Genomic DNA, 13,287 nt, shown 5'->3' with positions numbered 1-13,287 from the left:
TACTTCTTCTTTTTAATATTTAGTACTTAATACTGTACCTGGCACATAACAAGTGCTTAATAAATGCTTGTTGAATAATTGAATATGTCTGTATACATAACTTGTGAATACACATGAATATCTGTTAATATAGAGATACATCTAAGCATAGATATACAAATGCACATATACAAACACACACACATATATACATATACACATATGTAATAGGGAATAAATTTGTGATTTCATTGGTTTAGGGAACTACCGAGTGAGGAAATTACCTCTATCAGTACAAGTTGGCACCTTCTTTGAAATTTAAGAGTCTTAAGTGCAAAAATCTTTAGAAGTTAAGTAATTTGTATAGCATCACACAGTCTGTATATATCAGAATCAAGACTTGTGTGTTTGCATATGTATGTTACCATGTATCGACAAATGATACACATGTACAAATGCATGTATTTATGTATATATATATGTATAATGTGATACACATATAAATATTTATATGGATTTTGTTCTATAATTTTAAAAAGCTGAAATTGAGAGCTGCTAATCTTTTGTGATTAGTATGATTAGCTATTTATTATTACACACTGTACCTATTCTATGTGGTATTTCAGCAGCTTTAATTTTCTCAATAAAAGAAATATCCTCACAGAATATTATTTTTTAAATACAAAAAGATTAATTCTTTAAGTAACAAAAGGCCTACTTACTATGATGAAATCTTCAATTCTTCCAGAGATGGTACTATTGCATCAGATGGTATCACTAATCCTTCTTTTCATAGGATATAGAAGAGATAAAATTCTGTAGCTCCTCTGGTCTTAGTTCTATTTTCCTGGAGGAACTCTCTCTTCTAGTTTCCTTTTTGATATTCAGTCACTAGTAGAAATAAAGTGGGGTTAACAAAAGTGTTTACAATGTTCCATGCCGTATGTTAAACATTGGGGATACAAAGACAAATGTGAAATAAATAGGCTGTACTTTAAAATAACTTACATTTTAATTATGGAGACTATTTGTATGTATGTATTTATGCATGTATGTATGTGTGTATGCACACACATATGCATTTGTATACATATACACACAAAATCTAGACAAAACAAATACAAGGTAATTTTGAATTCTGCACAATCAACTGCCTATCAGACATTTCATACTGAATATTCAATAGATATCTCAAACTTAATGTGTCCAAAATAATGGTCGTTGTTGGTTTTTTTTCCTCTTCAAACCCACCCCTCTTTTGAATTACCTTATTTTTGTTGAGAATAACACCCTCTAGTCAACCAGGTTCTCAATCTAAGAGTCATCCTCAACTCACTCTCCTTAATTCCATTCATCCAATCAGTTGCCAACACTTATTGTACTCTACTTCTATGGTATTTCTTTCATCTATCCCTACTCTCCACTCACTATTCTAAGTCCGATCCTTATCACCTTTTCCCTAGACCTCTTGTAATAGCCTCTTGTTTGACCTCTGTACCTCAAGTCTCTCCCAACCCCTCTTCAACACATCTTCTATGGAGCTGACAAACCGATATTCCTAACACATAGGTGTGACTATGGTAAGCACTGACTTGAGAAACTGCAACAGCTGCCTTTTACCTTGAAGATCAAAATCCTCTGTTTGACACTGAAGCCCTTCACAACACGGCTCAATATATTGTCTAGACTCATTGCGGGCAGCTAGATGTTGAAGTTAAATAGAAAACTGGGCCTGGAGTGAGGAAGACTCCTCTTTGAGGGTTTAAATCCAGCCTTATACAGTTACTACCTATGTAATCCTGATCAAGTGTTTTAACCGTGTTTGCCTGAGTTCCTCATCTATAAAAGGAGCTGGAGAAGGAAATGGCAAGCCACTTCAATGTCCTTGCCAAGAAAACCCCAAATGGGGTCATGAAGAGTTGGACACAACTGAAAAATAACTCAACAACAGTTAAGACATTGTACATTTGATTAGTTCATACACTCTACAACTGAGCAAAATTGCTTTTTGCTCTCTCATGTATAACTTTCTGTCTCCCATCTTTGTTCCTTTATTGAGGCTGCTCCTCAGGCCTGGAATTAATTCTGGCTTTGCTTCTTCTGCCTTTTTAAATCTCTAATTTCCTTCGAAGAAAACTTTTATGAGTCCTGTACTAACTCAGCTAGTTGCTAGAGAGTTCTTTTCACCCTCCAAAATGTTTTTTTTAACTTTTTTATATGTCTATAGTTATACATGATGCTTTATTCTGATAGCATATGTATTCCTTGAGGATAACTCATGTTTCATTTCTTTAGCTCAGATACAAAGTGGCAGAGTAAGTTTAATCAGATGCCATAAAGCTCTAAGAAATATGATTTCATGGAGCATTTGTCCTTTTCCATTGAAATACTAATGATAAGTATTTGCAAAAAGACCACCATGAAAATAATTGTCAACTTATTCCCTCAGTGTTGGCTATTGAGATCAAAGTGGTAGGTAAATTCTAAGAAAAGTTGGATAAGTCCCTTTCACATCAAATCAATATATACTCTGATACTTTTTGGCTTCAATATAAAGGTGGGGAAATGTGAGGTTGGGGAAAATATAATTCAGGAGAAAGAAATAGAAGAAATGAAAAGACTTATAAATTATACAGAAGCCACTTCCTCTACATCATGAATATTGTCTTCTGAAATTTGGTAGATAATGGCTATGTTGAACAACAGATCAGAAAGAATATATAGTTTTACAGATAGAAAATGTATAGTTTTACAGATAGAAAAAAAAAGATAGGTAGCAGCATGGCATAGTGGATAGAGTGTCAGATCTGAAATGAGAAAGATCTGAGTTTAAATCTCACATAAAATTTTTACTAGCTTGGTGAACCTGGGTGAGTCATTTAATCTGTTTCCCTCAGTTTCCTCATCTGTAAAATGAGGATTATAATAGCACATAGGTCCCAGGGTTATTGTGAGGACAAAATAAAAATAAATAAAATGAAATAAATGAAATAAAATAAAAATAAATAAAAATTCGTAAAGTTCTTTGCAAACTTTAAAAAGTCACATAAGTGATAACTTTTATTATTATTATTGATGTGGAAGTTATCTCTTAATTGGCTGTCTGCACAAAGCCAGACAATCATCTTGTCAGAGATAAGATAAGAATTTGTAATAAATAAGAAGAAACAATAATAATGAGAAAATATATTATGTACAATTAAGCAGATTTAACCCTGAATTATTTAAATAAGCAATCATAAATAAAAATGGGAATTAGACAGCAGAAATGACATCAACAATAATTATAATAATTTTAAACACAAGTTAAACAAATATAAATTAATTACTATAACAAAGATTTTAAAAGTCCAGACACATCTTAGTCAGCAAATATTTGGATTATTTGCCAAGTGGAGAGAAACAATTGCCAAAGGTAAGCATGGTAGGAATATAAATTCATCTGAAAAATCTTATCAAGAAGGCAAATGGACTATTATGAGTACTATTGTCTCATAAAGCAGAGAGAAGCAGTGAAGGATTAACCAGCTTAAAGAAACCATGACAAGATATAAAACTAAGCAGTATCTTTCCAAAGGTGTTTGAGGATGAAAATGAAGAATATAAACAGAAGAAAAAAAAAGAATTGGAAAAGATCTGCAAAAAAAAAATCAGTAAACTGATTTTTTTAGTTTTATTGATATTTCTTGGTTTTATATTATAAACATTTCTAGATTAGTCATACCCCATGAGAGATATCTTGAAAAAAATGATTTTTTTTTTCCTTCAAGGATAGTGGTATGATTACTCTTGGACCTTAATGTTGTAGTCCCCAAGGTGCTTACAGGAGAAGTAGAAATTGCACAAAAGAGAGTGAAGATTATAAAAGCAGCTGAACTGGATCAAATTTATATAGAAGAGATTCATACTGGAGGTGATACCATTGTGAACTCATTAATAACACATAGGTATATAAAGTAGAAGATACCAGAAGTATCGGGGGAAAAAAAAGCCCTTGAACCTTGTTAATACCAAATAAGTAACTGAGAGAACATCAATAACTACTTTTCTATATTCACACTTTCCCATCTAAACGAAATTTCTATGTGTCATCTATATGGAAAATGAGGGCATTCTTGATGAAGGTATTAGTAGAGATCAAACAGGGTTTTATCAGTGATGTGTAATAATGAACTACATCTTTACCAACTCAAAATTGAGTAAAGATTATAGGATCTCAATTTGCCTAATGTTTTTTGATTATGAAAAAAGTTATTTGAGTCAGAAGCTCTCCAATGTTTTCATCATTTGATTTACAGGCTCTTTTAAAACATGTCATCCTATCCATATGTCAAGATTGGTCAGCAGTCCTTGGGAAATGTCACAATAGAAATAATAACCCTGTTAAATAGCCCTCTAATAATAAACATCAGGCAAGGCACAAAACAGGGGGATCTATGTTCAGCAGAACTTTGCAGAAGGAGATTCAGTGTTCAGAGTCCAGGTCAAGGAAAGAGTTCAGTAAGTGGTGAGGTCCTACTTCTACTCCTGTATTTGAATGCAATTGTGTTAGTTACACCAAGCCCCAAGACATTGTAGAGTCTCTTTATAAAAGAAGTAATAAAGTAAACAAACATTTATTAAGTGACTACTCTGTTCCAGGTACTGTGCTAACCACTTTACAAATATTATCTTATTTGATCCTCTCAACAACCCTGGGAAGTAGGTGCTATTATATTTTATAATTTTTTTTAATTGTTGAGGAAGCAAAAGTTAAGTGACTTGCCCAGGCAGGGTTACAAAGCTAGAAAGTATCTGAAGGCAGATTTGAACTTAGGTCTTCCTAACTCAAGGCCAGGTTTTCTAACCACCAACTGCATTGCCTAGCAGAGAAAGGTAGTCACTCAAAGGAGTTCACTTTGCTTACCCTGTCAGAAAAGACCAAATCAACAAAGAATGTCTATTGTTTATATTTCAACATGCAATGGAGACTTCATAAGGCTTGTTCAATGTTATACGCACATATTATATATATATGTGTGTCTTATTCATCCAGTACAGATAGACAATGAACTTAGACCAGAGTTAAAAAGATATTAAGTGGCTGAGATGGATTGCTTTTAAGAGATGGTGAAACATATATTAATTCCAAGTTTCTAGAGGAGCAAAGACTCATGTTGTTAATACACAAAATTTACCATTGTTGCTCAAATGAGAATAAGATCTGGTACACCACTGCTACTGAAGAACTAAAGATAAGGGTCATGTAGTAGGTAATGGGAGACAGCTATGTGGCTCAGTGGATAGAGTCCTGGGCCTGGAATCAGGAAGACCTGAGTTCAAATCCAGCTTCATATATTTACTAGCTGTGTGACTCTGGGTAAGTAACTTAGTATTTTTTTTTTTTTTTGCCTTACTCCACTGGAGAAGGAAATGGCAAACCCCTCCAGTATCTTTGCCAAGAAAACACCATGGAGAGTATTAACATGCTAAGATGTATGGGGTCAGGAATAGTTGGACACAATTGAACGACTGAACAACAACAGTGGATAATGAGGACAGTTAAAAATTTATTCCCATTTACTCTTTAGATTGGAAAGATACATGGTGTGTGTGAACATGTTGCAACATGTAACAAACAATCAACTCTGAAGAAAAATGGGAATAGAAGATGTCATCAGGGATTGTGTATGACAAAAGGGGGGATGGTAAGATAGTAAAAATGAGAAAGGAAAGGTAGATGGCCATAGCATTCCACTGATACTGTGGTGGAAAAGAAAAGCAATAGTAGCAAAACATTCAGAAACAATTGTGTATACTTAAATAAACAACTAATAAAACTATGCATAATTAATAGAAAATGTATTAACAGTACATGCGTTTCACTAACAGGAAAACAAATGAATATAAACAAGAAAGTGATAAAACAGAAATATACTCAAAACATATTGTAATTAACATGACAACAAACGTGGGCAAGGCACACATTATATGGGTAAAAATTAGTATTTTCATGTGGCTACATGTGTAACCACATCACCAGTTTCCCTAAAATATAATGTTAGATTGATAACTGGTAATACAGGCCTAGGTTTCTTGTGACTACCTTCTCTGCCCCTACCTGTGGGCAATGATGACCAGTTCATGATAGTGACTGATCATAGCCCTCTTAACTGTAGTCATGAATTCTTCAATCTGAATTTATGAGGGCTATAAGCTGCCTATCAGTTTTATTAGGCTTTGTTGTGTGTGTCTGTGTCTGTGTCCTAGGCATTTCTATGACTAAAGTTTCAGGCAGAAAAAGTATTTCCTCTAGGTTCAATCATCTTCCCTTTTTGAACTGTATGTTGGGTTACTGTATACACACACACACACACATATACATACATATATATATTCTTAGGTATGTGGATTCTTATGTTTATAGATTCTTTTGTGTGTGTGTGTGTGTGTGTGTGTGTGTTTGTGTATACAAAATGAGTAGGTAGGTAAATTGGTTTTATAGTATCTCTTTCAGGCTCTGGTCTTACTTTGTATCAAATGATCAAATGAGATAACATTTACAAAATGAGATAATATTTATTAAAAGGCACAGTTCCTGGCAGATAGTAGTCACTATTTAGATGTTTATTCCCTTTGCCCTTCACCTTTCCTTCTCCTTCCTCTGTTTTAATAGGTAAATTGCCCAGACTCCCCATAATTATGTATGAAGTAGCCCTCAGTAGATCTCTGTCTGTCTCATAGATGCTCATTTGTCAGTAAAGCTATTTCTCTTTGTTTGAAAGGTCTTGACAATGAACATTGCATTTCTGTCAGTGCTCTTCTGTGTTGAAGTTGTGGCATTTCTTTTAACTTCCCTCTTAGATAAGAGACATGTTGGTTGTAAATGTCTGCAGTTCCTCCATCTTAAGAGACTCCAAAGTACAAGTCAATAGGCAGCTTGGTCTGTCATCTGAACGTTAGCAATTATGGATTAAAACCTATACCATCCTTCTGTTATAATTATTTACATGATATAGCACATGTTTACTTCACCGAGGTTTTTGTTGTGGTCTCAGTTTCTATTAACACTTAATAATGTGTGGTTGAAACAAAGGCTATAGATTGCTTTGAGTGTAGTAAGGTGTAGGTCTAGGGTTTTTTTGGTCAAAGCTAATGTTTCTTCAAGGATTATCCTTTTAAAAGTTCCGCCTTGGTCAGAATAGATCTTGGCAGGAATTCCATATACTAAGAAATATTTCCCTCATAACACTTCAGCAGCTATGAAAGTTTTATCTTTCCTGTTTGGATATATACGTGCATACCTTTTGAAATGGTCAGCTACTGCCATTATATATGGCTTTAGTTCTTTCTATCACATTCCAGACAGGAAGCTTAATGTAGACAAGTTCCTCAAGTTTTGCTGGTGTTTACATTAAATACATATGCAGCTTGAGTTGATATTATTTTTCTTTACACACAATAAATATTTCTCACAGAACGTGGTGACATCCATAGTTATCTTGGGTCAATAAAACCAGTTTCTTACCAGTTAGAGCATCTTTTTTTTCATCTATATGACCTAAGTCATCCCACAAACCTTTCATGGACATAGAGCAATGTGGATCAACTGCTTCCTGGTACCACAGGCAGAATCAGTGAGAGGCCAGGACAGACTTTCATTGAACCTCCCCTATTTCTTTCATTGTCATTTTCAAGATTTCGGATATTTTCAAGGAACCAGGACTCTGAGTCCTTTGTAACATTACTGTCTCTTTTATTTATTTATTTATTTTTTGATTGTGGCATTTCCTGTAGTCCCTCATACACGTACAATTGAGCCAAAGAAGTTTAGATCAACTAAATAATTTTACATATACTGTTGATAAACTACCTGGTGGAAGTCCCCAACTCTCAGCTGTATTGCTATTTGCTTATAATCCAGATCACTAGCTATTACAGAAAGACTCAATTCCTTCTCTATGTATCACCATAGCATACATGTTATGTTGCTTTTGGAATAAGACTCCTGCATCTACATTAGTATTACCTACCTAGTATGTAGTTGACTAACTTAGCTCCCCATTTCTGGCAAGTGGCACTTAATTTGGCATGCATATCTATTCGTATGTATGTAGGTATGTATAGTGAATGGATTATCATCAATCCACACTTGAAACTTTGCTCCATACCCACAAATTTTGAACTTATTAGTAACAGTTCATTTCAAAGCAAAGAATTCCAACATATGTGAGATAATGAGATTCACTATTGCTCAGTGTACGGCTGGCAAATGGAACTACTTTCTGTAGACCATTATTCCCTTGATACCAGAAATGTTCCAAAGCCCTAAAAATTGTCATTTCTATAAATGAAAAAAAAGCTTGCTTGCATCTGCATACGCCAACACCAGTACATCTATGAAACGATTGACTGAGTCTTTGAAAGTGTGTTCACATCTTTGAAAGCTATTGACTGAGTCTTTGAAAATATATCTTTTCATTAATCTCCAAAAAGCTTGAGGATTTTTAATACAACTTTTCATTTTTTACCCCTCTGCTTCTGGGTCTCTTCAATCATACATGCATACCTCAGTGGTTTAGCAATAACTGAATAGTTCTTAATAAGTTTGTGATAACATCTATAAAATCTTATAAACCTTCAGATCTTGAGGTTTCTTAAATGTAACCAAGTCAGGAGTACTTCCATCATCTCTGGGTCACTTACCATATTTTGTTGAGATACTATTAGACCCATAAACTTGATAGAGGCATTGCTAAACTGGAATGTGTCCATTAAAAGCTTCCAAAATTTGTTTTCTTTAATTGAACCAACAACTTTATATATCTCTTTTCATCTTCTTCCAGGGTTTTCTCAAAGACAATCTTGTCCTAAAAATACATCAACATTTTCAGTCTCCAGAAAGTGGCAGCTTTCCACAAGATGTCCTGGGGAAATACACACAAGCTGTTCAAATCCAACTAAGAAGATGAAAGCAATTTTATATTTCTCTGCCATAGGAATCTGGTAGTAACCATGATTTGAGTCCAACCACAAAGAACTTTTTTTTGGTTCATTAGTTGTGTCCAACTCTTTGTTATACCATTTGGGGTTTTCTTGGCAAAGATACTGAAGTGGTTCGCCATTTCCTTCTCCAGCTTATTTTACAGATGAGGAAACTGAGGCAAATAACTTTAAGTGACTTGTCCAGGGTCACAAAGCTAGTGTCTAAGTCTAGATTTGAATTTTGGTCCTCCTGATTCCAGGGCTGGCACTCTATCCACTGAGCCACCTACTTGCCCCACATAGAATCACTGGCTATCTAATAGACAATCCAGGGAATTTTGGATTCTTGGAATACTGTATTCCCTCTCTCTCTCTCTCCCTTCCTCTCCTTTCTTTTAAGTTCAGTAGTCTGCATACATATGTATCTTTTCATTCTCCTTTCATATCATCACCAAAGATAATGTATATAGGTTATTGATGATGCCATTTACCAGCAGGTCCTTGAGATGCATGCTAAAATAATCTATCATAGAAAATTTTTTCTAGCTCAGCTGTTCCATATCAGCCAGGTCTTTGAGATTTTTGGTCTCAGGAACTCTTTATATTTTAAAAAAAATTATTTAAAATTCAAATAAGCTTTTATTTATGTCGCTCATATCCATCAATATTTGCTATAATTAAAATGTTCATTTTCAAATTATTAATTAATTTAAAAAGATTAAAAACAATGTTAACATAAACAGTGTGTGTGTTTGTGTGTGTGTGTGTGTGTGTGTGAGAGAGAGAGAGAGAGAGAAAAAGACCTTAACTCCCCCCCCATTCTTCTAGTATTGTCACATTTCTAAGGACACACTTCAGAGTTTGAAGACACAGTGCTCCTGTGATTGTCAATATTATTGCCTTTGCTTCCATTCCTTTGTAGGCCTCTGTGTAGACTGAATTAATAATTAACACATGCAGTTACTATATCCAAGTTTCTTATTTGTAGTACCCTGCTGATGTCTTGAACAGACTGTAATTGGTCCCAATAAGTACTGACACTACATTGAGAGATGGTGGAGTTGGCTGTGCCCAAACCATTAGGTCTACTGTCCTATTGTCCCCAGTAGATTACTTGGGAAATTTCAAGCTCACCTTGTTATATTCCAGATACAGGCAATTTTTGTTGTTCAGTCCTCCAAATCCAAGCCTTTTCAAGGGATAGAAAGGTAATTTTCTCAGATGTCTCTTATAGAATGACTAGAACACAATGGTTTCTCCCATTCCACTGTGCAGAACAATGGTGGTTTCCTCATTGTTAATATTTATCTGTCAGTCAATAAACATTTAATAATTACATACTACATGCTCAGAATTGCGCTAATCACTGGGGATAGAAATGCAAAAAAGAAGACATTCCCTGCTCTCTAGGAGCTTGAAATCCAATGAAAGAAGGCATCCCACAAAAGGAAACTAAAAAGTTTGTTTGAGGAGCAGGGAAGAGTGGAAAAAGGTACCCAGTATGGGGGCATAATGGAAAAGTCCAAAAAGAGTACATCCAGGAGGGAAATATCTCTGTGTGGAATCCCTAGGTCCAGCTGGAATAGATCCATAAGATTATGCTCACTGATTTTGGGATCAAGGGAGACCTATTCCCTATTCCCGTATCCTTTTCATGATATTGGTCATGTACCTCTCATCTTTTTATTCATCAAAATAAGATTCTTCTCTTGAACATCTCTATCCTGAGTATGACTATCTTTTATACGGATATGGCAGAAGACCATTCTAAGCCTTTATGGTTTTCTTCCTAGGTCAGTTTCATGTGTCATTCTGCTGTGGTCTCCATTCTTTTGTCCTTTTCTCTTTCCAAGAATAATGATTTTCATCTATGAGTTCATATCTCCCCAGATTGTTCGAATTTCTTTGACCAATTCTGCATTTGTCTTGTGATTCTCCTGCTTAGTTTCTATGGCCTCTACACATGAACACTTTGCTGATCTAGTTAGGGTTGAGTTGTTGTTGTTGTTGTTGTTGTTTTTGAGGTAGTCTAAGTTGTGAGCCTGCTCCCAATTTTTAAAATGCCTTCACATCATATATTAATTTTTCACAAGTCTATGGCTGTTTTTTTTTGTGTGTGTGTGTGTGTGTGTGCTAGAGAAGGCTTTAGGGATACACTTAAGCAGGGATGTGCTTCTAAATATATAACAATAGGCTCTCCAGACAAAAAAAATTGAGGACACACTTATAAGTTTAATTTGTATTATTATTTTCTCTATTACTTTCTTAGGTCTAGATAAATCAACCCAATTTGTGGTATTTGCCAATTTCTGAAGTGCAAATGTTCACACTAAAAACTCAACAACTGTCTCTCACAAGTCCACCCAGATTGACTTCAGTTTACCCCTGTCCATAAGAAGCTCCAATCGTATACTCCTTTAGCTATTTGAGTCAGTCATGTTTTAGGGCTTACTGCTCCTCTTTTTTTAAAATCAGTTTCAGTAGGTGGTTGTCTACCTGTGACACAAATTTGGATGAAAATATCCCTTTGTGCAGCCAAACTCAATAAATACCATTCTACCAGCCATTAGATCAGGGCCATAGAACCACTATGGCGTTTGTAAGTAGTCCTGTTACAGGACTACTTTTTTTTTCATAGGCTACAGTATTTGAATATAGGTCCTCTGATACTTCGTTACAAAAATTCATCTTGTCCCTCTCAGATGTCTGTTAGTCCCATAGTTTTCCTGTTTCACAATCATCCCAGAACTAGAGTCTTCTGCAGAAAGGCAAAGCTCTTTTTCTGAGAAGATTCCTATTTTGGGTCTATGGTATCTGTCTGCAGTGAGATATCTAGTGTTGCTTCTTCCTACAGGTGAGGTTGTAACCTAGGGTATATAGCCCTTACCTTAAGTACGGATGGTATTTCTTTGTTCTACCCAGGAGAAATAACCTTTCACACAGGTGAGACACCTTCTTCTATCAAAGGGGACCCAAATTTGACTCTCTCTACAGGTGAGCTATCACTTTCTGATATGATGGACCTAGTTTTGATCCTTCTCACACAAGAACAGTTTTTTCTCCAGATATTTCCCTTAATATACTTACTTTTTTTGGTCACTAAAGTCTTTATTTTCCTGGACAACTCTCCTCAGAAGGTGAAGTATAGACCAGTTCCCAGGCACAGTCATTTACTGATAGAGCTATCATCAGGCAAGTCACAAAGTACTGAATGGTTTCCCCAGATTGGAATTTGCTCTGGATTACATTACAAATTACCAAATTCTTTGATCTGTTTTGTCAATGCTCTTATAATGTCTTTATCTTTCTTCTCTGTGTCTACCCCTAAAATAAGGAGAATCTATTCCAATTATAAAAGATAATAATACTTTTCAAGAAATTTATAACCCATATAGATCATAGGTAGATTTATCCCTGATGGCTACACTCAACAAATTCAGTAGAGAAATAAACTAGATAAGCAATATTATACCACAACAATACATTAAAGCAGTGATGTAAGTAGGTGATACTTAGAAAGTGACAGTGAAGCAAATATGTAAATTAGCAACAATGCTGGTAACAGCATTGCATTTGCACATAAACAGGCAGCTAAATTATATTTAGTGTTGCAATTAGCATCATAAAATAGCAGACTTTCTGATGTAAATTCCACATTAGAATGCAACAGATTGGCTACAATGAAGGGAAGTTCACCTGCAAGATTATATAATTAAATACAAAATAAAAATAGAACTAGCACAAATGAAAAGCAAAAATAGAAATGGATTTTTTTTAAATCAAGCTAAAAACTGTACCAACAGAAAAAATAAAATGCAATCAATAGGAATAAAAGTACATTTTCAAAAGAAAACAGCATTATGTGTCAAAATAATAAAATTAAACCAGCATAAATTCTTTTTAATAGTGACAAGAAATTTGAGCTAAAATCGTTTCTATACTTAAAGTAGCAAAGGAAAAATAAAATAGCACAAAAGGAGTAAAGGTTAAATAATAAAAAAAAAGTTGTCATAGTAAAGGTAGCTCCATTGCTTATTACATTATTATTATTGCTCTTACATTACTAATGTTGGAAAGCTGACTTAAAAGACCTGGGGGATGGGGTGGGGGAAAGAACTAAAACAGTGTATAAACTCCCAAAGAGAAAAATCATCATCATTATCATCATCATTCATGGGGAGTAAAAGGTCTTTTTAAAAAGGTGACCTTTTTGTCTTTCATACATTGACTTTCAATGTTCTAGGCCTTCTTATAGAATTCAGTCTGAGCACACTGCAGCAGAAGAGGAAGAGCCTTCTTCCTCTGTGTTAGCTTCTCTTGTCCTGGTGCTGCAGCTTTGGCATT

Source organism: Vombatus ursinus, unplaced genomic scaffold (assembly GCF_900497805.2).
Source record: "Vombatus ursinus unplaced genomic scaffold, bare-nosed wombat genome assembly UNPS02014805.1, whole genome shotgun sequence".
NCBI classification, from domain to species: Eukaryota; Metazoa; Chordata; class Mammalia; order Diprotodontia; family Vombatidae; genus Vombatus; species Vombatus ursinus.
Note: the sequence above shows the minus strand (reverse complement) of the source record.